The sequence below is a fragment of the Pelobates fuscus genome, chromosome 7, assembly GCF_036172605.1.
Source record: "Pelobates fuscus isolate aPelFus1 chromosome 7, aPelFus1.pri, whole genome shotgun sequence".
Taxonomy (NCBI): domain Eukaryota; kingdom Metazoa; phylum Chordata; class Amphibia; order Anura; family Pelobatidae; genus Pelobates; species Pelobates fuscus.
Window position 1 is genome coordinate 101,681,235 of NC_086323.1, and position 10,761 is coordinate 101,691,995.

The following is a 10,761-nucleotide window of genomic DNA, read 5'->3' on the forward strand; positions in this document are numbered from 1 at the left end:
GAATTGATTAAGGACGAATGGTCCAATACTGATAAAAAGCTTTCAGCACAAGGCAGAATCTCTCGTCTCTATCCTTTCGACAAGTCTGATTCATGTAATTGGGATAACGCCCCTAAAGTGGATGCTGCGGTTGTTAGACTGGCAAAACATACCACATTACCAGTCGATGATGCGGGCTCATTTAGGCACCCAATGGATAAAAAGATGGACTTGCACCTGTCAAAAGCGTATGTAGCAGCGGGTACTGGCTTTCATCCTGCAGTAGCCCTTACGTCAGTATCCAGGGCTTTGAAAATATGGATTGAAAATTTAGAAGAAGATATCAGAGATGGGAGAAGCAGATCTTCTCTTTTGGAAAAGCTGAATGATATTAAACTGGCTGTCGACTTTACCTCGGAGTCCTCGGTTGATATGGTGAAAGCATTAGCAAGAAACATGGCTCTCTCAGTCTCAGCCAGAAGAGCTTTGTGGCTTAGATCTTGGTCCGCAGACTCATCATCGAAGTCTAGCCTATGTGCCCTTCCTTTTTTTGGAGAAATGCTGTTTGGTAAAAATCTAGACGATTGTATCAAAAGAGCTGCAGAGGGGAAACGTGCTTTTCTCCCACAAGACCTGAAAACCCGTGGATCGTTTCGAGCCAGAAGGTACTCAGAATATCCCTCCTTTCGAGATACCAGATCATATAAACCTGGAAGGGAATATGGTAGATCTATTCCTTGGAGAGGAGGTCATTCTTCCAGCAGAGGAGGTAGATCCAGGGGTTCTTCTTTCCACAAGAAGCCTTTATGACAAAGACAAGGGCCAATCTGGGGGGGTAGGTGCCCGTCTACTACTATTCCGAGAGAGATGGATACATTCAGTTCAAGACAGATGGGTATTGGATATAATACAAAGAGGCTATCTTCTAGAGTTTGCCAGATTACCACCACCTCACTCTTTCCAAAGGACAAATTGGCCAGGAAATATAGAAAAAAGAACCACTCTAAAAAAATTTATATCGTCCCTTCAAGAGGATGGAATTATTGTCCGAGTCCCACGGGATCAGCAGACACAGGGGTTTTACTCCCATATCTTTCGCACCAAAAAATCCACAGGAGGTTGGAGGCCAATTCTCGACCTAAGCAGGTTAAACAAGTTCTTGGACATAAGGAGGTTCAAAATGGAATCCCTTCAATCCATTGTAAAAGCTGTTTTCCCAGGTCAGTGGCTCATGTCGATAGACCTGGCAGATGCGTACTTCCATATTCCCATCGCATTCCAGCATCAAAAATTCCTCAGGTTCGCAGTGGAAGGAGGTCACTTCCAATTCCGTGCTCTCCCTTTCGGTCTAAGCACTGCTCCACGTACTTTCACAAAGGTTCTGGTGGTTCTAATTGCAGAACTCAGGAAAAGGGGTATAGCAATATATCATTACCTGGACGATATATTGATTCTGGCAGAAAACAGAGATGTTCTAAACGAACACGGCCTTTTTTGTTTGCAGTTTCTTCAACAGCACGGTTGGAAGATCAACATCTCCAAAAGCAATCTGACCCTATCTCAGAGTATGATATACCTAGGAGCTTCATTCGACACGGCAATAGGTTTAATTCAACTGTCCCCAGAAAGAGGTATGAAAATGATGAGAAAGAGCAAAGACATGTCGGCATACAGTGTTTCCTCAGCAGAGAAAGCTATGAGTCTCCTGGGATCAATGTCTTCCACCATAGGTCTAACGAGGTGGGCCCAATGGAGGATGAGGCCTTTTCAAAGAAATTTCCTTTATCAATTCAAAGGGGGGAATCTGTCTCAGCCTATAAGCATCCCTCCTCACGTGCAGAGGTCCTTGATATGGTGGACACAGAAGAAATCTATCTTCAAAGATTTTCCCCTAGGAAACATCCCATGGATCATCATAACCACAGACGCCAGCCAATGGGGTTGGGGAGCCCATCTTCAGGACAATTATGTCCAAGGGAGATGGTCCTTTTTGACTGTCAACACTCCTTCGAATGTCCTAGAGCTACTGGCGGTTTTCAAGGCCCTGAAACACTTCCAACATCTGCTACTTCACCATTGGGTCAAAATCAGAACAGACAATGCCACGGTAGTGGCATATATAAACCATCAAGGAGGGACAAGGAGTTGCAGAATGATGAGGATTATGAAACCACTGATGTCCTGGGCAGTACATCTCCCGGGCATACAGAATTCGGTGGCAGATTTCCTCAGCAGGGTGAGACTAGACCCGGGGGAGTGGAGCCTATCTACCGAAGTATTCCAACAGATTGTACGGAATTGGGGCCTTCCACAGATAGATCTGATGGCTACAAGCAGCAACAGAAAGGTCAAGAACTTCTTCTCGAGAGTTCCAGATCCCCAAGCAATCGGAAGAGATGCACTAACATGCATTTGGGAATTCGACCTAGCCTATGCCTTTCCCCCGAAGCCTCTAATTTTTCCGCTACTGAGGAGATTACGTCAAGAGAAGGGATCATTGATTCTGATAGCACCTTTTTGGCCACGCAGACCTTGGTTTCCTCTGCTTCTAAGTCTGTGCACAAAAGACCCATGGAGCCTTCCAGCTGTTCCGTTTCTACTACAACAGGGCCCAATTCTTCATCCAAACCCAGAATCCCTTCTTCTGATGGCTTGGTACTTGAAAGGGAAGGGTTGAAGAATAAAGGGTTTTCAAGAGCAGTAATCGAGACCCTTTTACAAGCGAGGAAGAAATCCACTTCATCAACTTATTACAGAATCTGGGATGTATTCTCTTCATGGGCCAGCTCAAGGTCTTTGGATATTCTAAATCCTTCAACCAATGATATATTAGAATTCCTGCAATCTGGTTTAGAGAAGGGATTGAGTTATAATACCTTGAAGGTCCATGTTTCAGCCCTCTCGGCTTTGACTAATCACAGATGGGCATTGGACTCTGACATAGCGAGATTTATAACTGCAGTCATGAAGATTAAGCCTCCCATTAAGTCTATTACTCCCCCATGGGATCTGCCTCTGGTCCTTAAGGCTCTTAAATCTGTTCCTTTTGAACCCTTGGAATCTATTACCTGTCATCTTCTCACTATCAAAACAGTTCTCTTGGTGGCTCTAGCCTCTGGTAGAAGAGTGTCGGATCTTCAGGCTCTTTCGGCGGAAGAACCTTTTATAATATTTCATAATGACAGGGTCATCCTAAGAACTGTCCCAGAATTCCGTCCCAAGGTTACTTCGGAGTTCCATATGAATGAAGAGATAGTACTTCCAGCTTTGTGCTCTAATAAGACGAATGACGGAGAAGACGCCGATTTGTTGAATATCGACTTAGTGAGATGTCTCAGGATTTATGTTCAGAGATCCTCAGAATGGCGTATTTCCAAAAGACTTTTTGTTATCCCCAACGGCTCTAGAAAGGGTTTGCAAGCTTCGAAAGACTCTATCAGTAGATGGATTGTTTCTGCCATAATCCAGTCATATAACGCGTCTAATACGAGAATTCCTGAAGGTTTGAAAGCGCACTCTACGCGTTCTCTCTCCTTTTCCTGGGCAGCTGCTGCTAAAGTTTCTACTGAACTGATTTGTAAAGCTGCCACTTGGTCATCTTCTAACACTTTTATCAGACATTATTGTTTAGACGTCAGGGCTGGTAAATATGATGCATTTGGCAGATCTGTTCTCTCTGCAGCAAATAATTGATTGACCTCTTATATTGTTCATCACGTGTGAATTTTTGGTGATAATACACTTGCATTATATAATATTTTGTCTGAGTTTTTATTTCCCTCCCTTGGTTTTAAGCTTGGGTATTACCCATTGTTGTGCTGCCATGGATATGGCCAGGAAAGAGTAAAATTTACTCAAACTTACCGTAATTTTCTTTTCCTGGTCATAGGCCATGGCAGCACATAGATCCCGCCCGGGAATATTGCTGTTAACGAGACTGAGGGAGGAGGAGGTAGGAGGGGATATTTGTACCCTTAATTTTAATTAGTTCCTGTCTAAATTAGGGATAGGGGAGGAGCTACCCATTGTTGTGCTGCCATGGCCTATGACCAGGAAAAGAAAATTACGGTAAGTATGAGTAAATTTTACTCTTTCTTTAGCAACAGGGGAAGGCAGAATATTTTTCATTGGGGATGGCTAGGAGCTTGGGATCCGTATCCACCTATGGAAAGGATTTAAACTGGACAAAACTTTGGTATGTTCGTCCCCACTCACCATCTGAGTTGGGGCTGGAGGAGGAAATTAAGATGCCCCCAGTTATTATTATTATTAGATCCCAACATCAATTACCAATTGGTGGGGGCTGGGAGGAACACAATGTCCTTCTGGTTATTATTATAATTAGAACCTACCCCTGCCTCTAATAGGCAGTGTGTGTGGGAGGCACTGTCCCCCTGGCTATTATTATACTTAGAGCCCACACCTGGTGCCTATGTGTGAGGGCAGGTGATTTCCTCTAGCTGTTTTAAATTTTGTATTTAATAGATGCCACCCACTAACGTGATTTGCCGAACCCCCACTGATACATTTTAAACCCTCACCTGATGCCCCCTCTGTATTTTATTAGTTCTATATGATAGTGAGCAGCCACTGCATGCTCACTGTTAAGTAGATATGCCATCAAACACGGCATGGGAAGTTGGGGCATATTGGGGGTTTAAAATCTAGCTTATAATAATATGTGTGTAATATTGACCTTCATGAAAAGGGAGAAAAAATTGGGTTGGATGTGGTCAAGGGGAAGATGGGTACAGGTGGGGTTGTAAAGGGGGTTAACCAAAAGGGGTGTGGGAAATCCTCTACCCATCGCTGTTACACAGGCAGTGGGAATTCAAACATCCAGGGATTCCATATTTTGTAGTAATGTTTTGTGGGATCATGAATCAGGGTGGACAAGTAATCTATTTTCCTAGCTTCCTCAATTTTCCTTTTAACCGTGTCACGGGAGGGGCAGCCCCACTTTTCGACTATTGCCAATCTAGTGGCCAATGCTAGTCAATCTATACATTTGTTATGTGCTCTGGAGGTGTCTTTGTTTGGTTTTGAAAGGAGCCATGAGGGGGCTTAGGTATCACCTCATATTACAACTGTATACAAAGAGGGATTCATCCTTTGTAGAAATGCATTATATAAATGGCCAGTAGTTTTAAATTGACTGTGTATTGTTAGAGAGACATATGAGCATTCTATTTGGATATGAGTTCAATGTAATTGAATATAAATTAGGAAATACAAATGATACTAAAAATGGAATATAAATATATATATATATATATATATATATATATACACAAATAAATGAAAAATCAAAATGCACTCACAGGTCTTTGTGTCAGTAGAAAAACTGGTGCTTTATTCGTTCATCAATAGTGTACCAAAAAATCAATCGACGTTTCGACCCTGCCGGGTCTTTTTCAAGATCATAAAGTACATGACAATGCAGTGTTTATATGTAAAATACAAATCTAAAAAATGTGCACTTACCCAATGGTGAAGTGAGGAGGAGTGAGTCTGCCCGTTAGAACCCGGAAGTGAATGGAAGCCGCCCAGGACATCACGTGATCGGGACGTCGGACGGATACAAAGTGGTTGCCAAGGCAACGATATACAAAAGAATTTTTACAAGCCGGGCGCAAGTGAACCGTTATGGAGAACAAAGTGGGTAGTGAAAACTACCAAGGGGACTGCATAGCCATGATGTCAAAGAAGAGCACTGATCGACAACGACCAGTGCTGTGCAATAAAGTGTGTGATGTGCATAACACGCTAGTGGTAAAGTGAAAGCACTCAGTGAACTCATACAGTGAAAAACATATAATATAAATGACATCATAAATTAAAATCAAAGCTGAGGAGAACACATATTCATACAGTTGTGTATAAATAATTTCTACAAGGGTACTGAATCTAACATATATATGCGCTCGAGCATATTGTGAAATGTACTAATACAGTATTGATCTAGTGCTAACGAATATATGCAAAACTCAAAAGATGACACGAACTTATTAAAGTACAGGCATAAGATACCTAAACAGGTGTCCTCTCTAAAGGACTGAAAGGATCAAAGGGACAGACTATTAAATATCACACTCACCATGATTAGAGTGATCTAGAATAGCATATAGAAAGAATTAATTAATGATTGAGAAGGGACATAAATCAAATAAGTGACTGTACGCCACAAGCCGATGAATCCAGCCTTGTGCTAGAATCAGCACACAATGTACTGTAAATGACAGGTCCAAGTCTAAATCCGACCTGAAAATCTCTAACATAATGTTTAAAGCATATGATTGCTATGTACAAGAGAAAAACCTTCTACTGAACAACAGCAAATGGGACAGCAAATGGGGGGTAGCTAACTGTTGTGTATAGTTAGCTACTGTTTCTCCATTTTTTCCTAGCAGTTTGATATGTATGTAGCATTTACATACCACAATTATAAGTCTGGAGGTTTGATCCCTTTGTAGACACACATAGAGATTTGTGGGTTTATTCTGCACGTCTGGAGCCTAACCCTTATTAGCACTTTACCTTGTCCCATTTGCTGTTGTTCAGTAGAAGGTTTTTCTCTTGTACATAGCAATCATATGCTTTAAACATTATGTTAGAGATTTTCAGGTCGGATTTAGACTTGGACCTGTCATTTACAGTACATTGTGTGCTGATTCTAGCACAAGGCTGGATTCATTGGCTTGTGGCGTACAGTCACTTATTTGATTTATGTCCCTTCTCAATCATTAATTAATTCTTTCTATATGCTATTCTAGATCACTCTAATCATGGTGAGTGTGATATTTAGTAGTCTGTCCCTTTGATCCTTTCAGTCCTTTAGAGAGGACACCTGTTTAGGTATCTTATGCCTGTACTTTAATAAGTTCGTGTCATCTTTTGAGTTTTGCATATATTCGTTAGCACTAGATCAATACTGTATTAGTACATTTCACAATATGCTCAAGCGCATATATATGTTAGATTCAGTACCCTTGTAGAAATTATTTATACACAACTGTATGAATATGTGTTCTCCTCAGCTTTGATTTTAATTTATGATGTCATTTATATTATATGTTTTTCACTGTATGAGTTCACTGAGTGCTTTCACTTTACCACTAGCGTGTTATGCACATCACACACTTTATTGCACAGCACTGGTCGTTGTCGATCAGTGCTCTTCTTTGACATCATGGCTATGCAGTCCCCTTGGTAGTTTTCACTACCCACTTTGTTCTCCATAACGGTTCACTTGCGCCCGGCTTGTAAAAATTCTTTTGTATATCGTTGCCTTGGCAACCACTTTGTATCCGTCCGACGTCCCGATCACGTGATGTCCTGGGCGGCTTCCATTCACTTCCGGGTTCTAACGGGCAGACTCACTCCTCCTCACTTCACCATTGGGTAAGTGCACATTTTTTAGATTTGTATTTTACATATAAACACTGCATTGTCATGTACTTTATGATCTTGAAAAAGACCCGGCAGGGTCGAAACGTCGATTGATTTTTTGGTACACTATTGATGAACGAATAAAGCACCAGTTTTTCTACTGACACAAAGACCTGTGAGTGCATTTTGATTTTTCATTTATTTGTATATATATTTGACGCCAGCAATTTGCACCCAGGCATATGAGATACACTGTATTATCTTTGGAGGAGAGTGCCAAGCTTCCACCTGTATATATATATATATATATATATATATTGACAAATCTAAAAGTGGACATATAAGCAATTCAGATGTGTACCTAAGTAGTGACAGTGACCCATATTGGATCTAATAGCATAAATACTGGAATACTGTGCAATAGCTGAATCTGATCGTCAGAAAAGTAGAAAAGTATACTGAGCATAGGAATGAGGAATATGATAGGAGGAGGTTTGTAAAGTGGATGGGAGACTGATTATAATAAGATAACTGAAATGGGGGGGGGGGAGAGGAAAAATATATATATATATATGCAAACATAAATATTGAAAAGTTGGTTAAAGAATGACAATAGAAAATCTGCAACATTATAAAAAATTAAATAGGTTGAATAGGTTTAGAGTGTAAGGTGTCCAAATGGTACACACATTTCATCTCTGTCTTCCCAATCTGTTTTACAATGTCTCCTCTCCAGTGATTTTTAACAGTTGCAATGACCGTGAACACGAGTTGTTTAGGATTTTTTATATATATTTATCCAGATCGAAGTAAGTCACCATGGTGGTTGCTTACATAAAAAGATACACACCAAGACACATTTTAAAGAAGTCCACGTGAACAATTATATAAACACAAATAGCTGTCACAATAAACATGGCTGAGCAGCATACAAAAGAGTCAAATGTTAAGACTGAGGAGAAATTGTTCAGAAACTCCAATTTTCACAAAACAAGCAAACGATTTAAAAAAAAAAAAAAGATTCATCCAAAAAGGTTATAAAACCACAATTGTAGAAAATACCATTAAACAAACATCAACGTTAAACAGAGAAGAATTGATACAGAAAGAAAAAACAAATAAAAAACAGGATTTTACTTTACTCATTATGCTAGATTTTAACAATAAGAACAAGCAACTCAGAAAGATTTTAAATAAACATTGGCATCTGTTAAAAGAACATGATGTATTAGAAAATATCATTCCAGAAAGGCCAAGAGGAGTAATATTTAGAGGCGCTCCTAATTTAAAGATTCATTTAACGAAAAATTACACAAGAACGAGCCCAAAAAAAACTGACAATGTTATGATAAATTAGAAAGGCTTTTCTAAATGTAATTGTTGTATAGCATGCAGAAAGACCAACTTAACATCCAAAGTAACTACTGTTTTTAAATCCAACAGTACAGGGAAATCATATAATATCAAAGACATTATTACCTGCAACAGTAAAAATTTATTTATTTATTTATTGGAATGCCCCTGTGGTCTCCAACACATTGGTAGAACCATCAGACCACTAAAAGTGAGAATAGCGGAGCATTGTAGAAATATAGAAAGGGGTTTCGCCAATCACTCTGTTTCATCACGTTCTCTCTGTTTCATCACGTTATCATCATGGGTGACTTTAATCTACCTGATGTAAACTGGAAATCCAAAATAGCTGCTTGTGCCAGGAGCACACATGTTCTAAACTCCCTATTGGGATTTTCTCTAAAACAACTCATTGAGGAACCAACTCGTAAGGAGGCCATACTAGATTTAGTGTTAACAAATGGAGATTTGGTATCAGATATTACTGTAGGTGAAAGTTTAGGATCCAGTGATCATCAGTTAGTCAGTGTGGTTTAATATAAGAACAGTGACTGAGTCACACCACACAAAAACAAACGTTTTAGACTTTAGAAAAACAGACTTTTCTAAAATTAGAATATGCGTAAAGGAGTCCTTGTCAGACTGGGGCAGTTTAAATGGAGTCCAGGAGACATGGGATTATTTAAAAGTTGCACTGCTGAAGGCAACAGAAAATTGCATTAGGCTAGTCAGTAAAAGCAAAAAATTAAGAAACCACTGTAATACTCCGCAGATGTGGCCAAAATAATAAAAAACTAAAAGTTAGTATTTAGTAATTATAAAAAAAAACAAAAAAAAACAGAGTGAGGAAGACAGATTCACAAGATTAGGCAGAAATAGGCTAAATTGCCTCAATGAATATTTTTGTTCAGTATTTACAGAGGAAAATGAAGGCAAGGGGCCTCAGTTAGGAAAAAGGAGTTTACAGTTCTATTTCAACTGTCAAAAGTAAAGACAAATAAGTCAATGGGGCCTGATGGAATACACCCAAAGCTATTAAAAGAACTTAGTGGTGTACTAGGAAAACCATTAACGGATTTATTGAACCAATCATTCTTAACAGGAGTGGTCCCAGAAGATTAGAAATTAGCGAATGTTGTACCCATTCACAAGAAAGGTAGTAGGGAGGAGTCGGGCAACTATAGGTCAGTAAGCCTTACTTCAGTAGTTGGGAAAGTGATGGAAACCATGTTAAAGGATAGGATTGTTATACATCTAAAATCACATGGATTTCAAGATCAGAGACAACATGGGTTTACTTCAGGGAGATCATGCCAAACAAATCTTATTGATTTTTTTGATTGGGTACCTAAAATTATAGATCAGGGTGGTGCAGTATACATTGCCTACCTAGATTTCAGCTTGTTCTGCTATTTTTCGTGTGCAATTCAGAATACACTGAAATATCAGCGCCGGCCAGTAGGTGGCGCTGTGTATGGAGAGAGGCAGATAGGAAGCTACATCTTATCCCTGCTTCTCTCTCCTGACTGAAAACGCAGGGGAGCAACACATGCAGCCAGCAACTCCCAGCCTGCAGAGACAGCCTACAGATCAGGTAAGTGAGACATGGGGGGGGCAGCCTACAGATCAGGTAAGTGAGGCATGGGGGGCAGCCTACCGATCAGGTAAGTGAGGCATGGGGGGGCAGCCTATAGATCAGGCAAGTGAGGCATGGGGGGCAGCCTATAGATCAGGTACGTGAGGCATGGGGGGGCAGCCTATAGATCAGGCAAGTGAGGCATGGGGGGCAGCCTATAGATCAGGCACGTGAGGCATGGGGGCAGCCTATAGATCAGGCAAGTGAGGCATGGGGGGGCAGCCTATAGATCAGGCAAGTGAGGCATGGGGGGCAGCCTATAGATCAGGCAAGTGAGGCATGGGGGGCAGCCTACTGTCCTCCCCCTCACCCCTGCGTGGTGGGTGTAGGCCATAAAAATAATGATGGGGGACCTACTGTCCTCCCCCCGGCCCCCACCCCTGCACGGTGGGTGGGGGCCATAA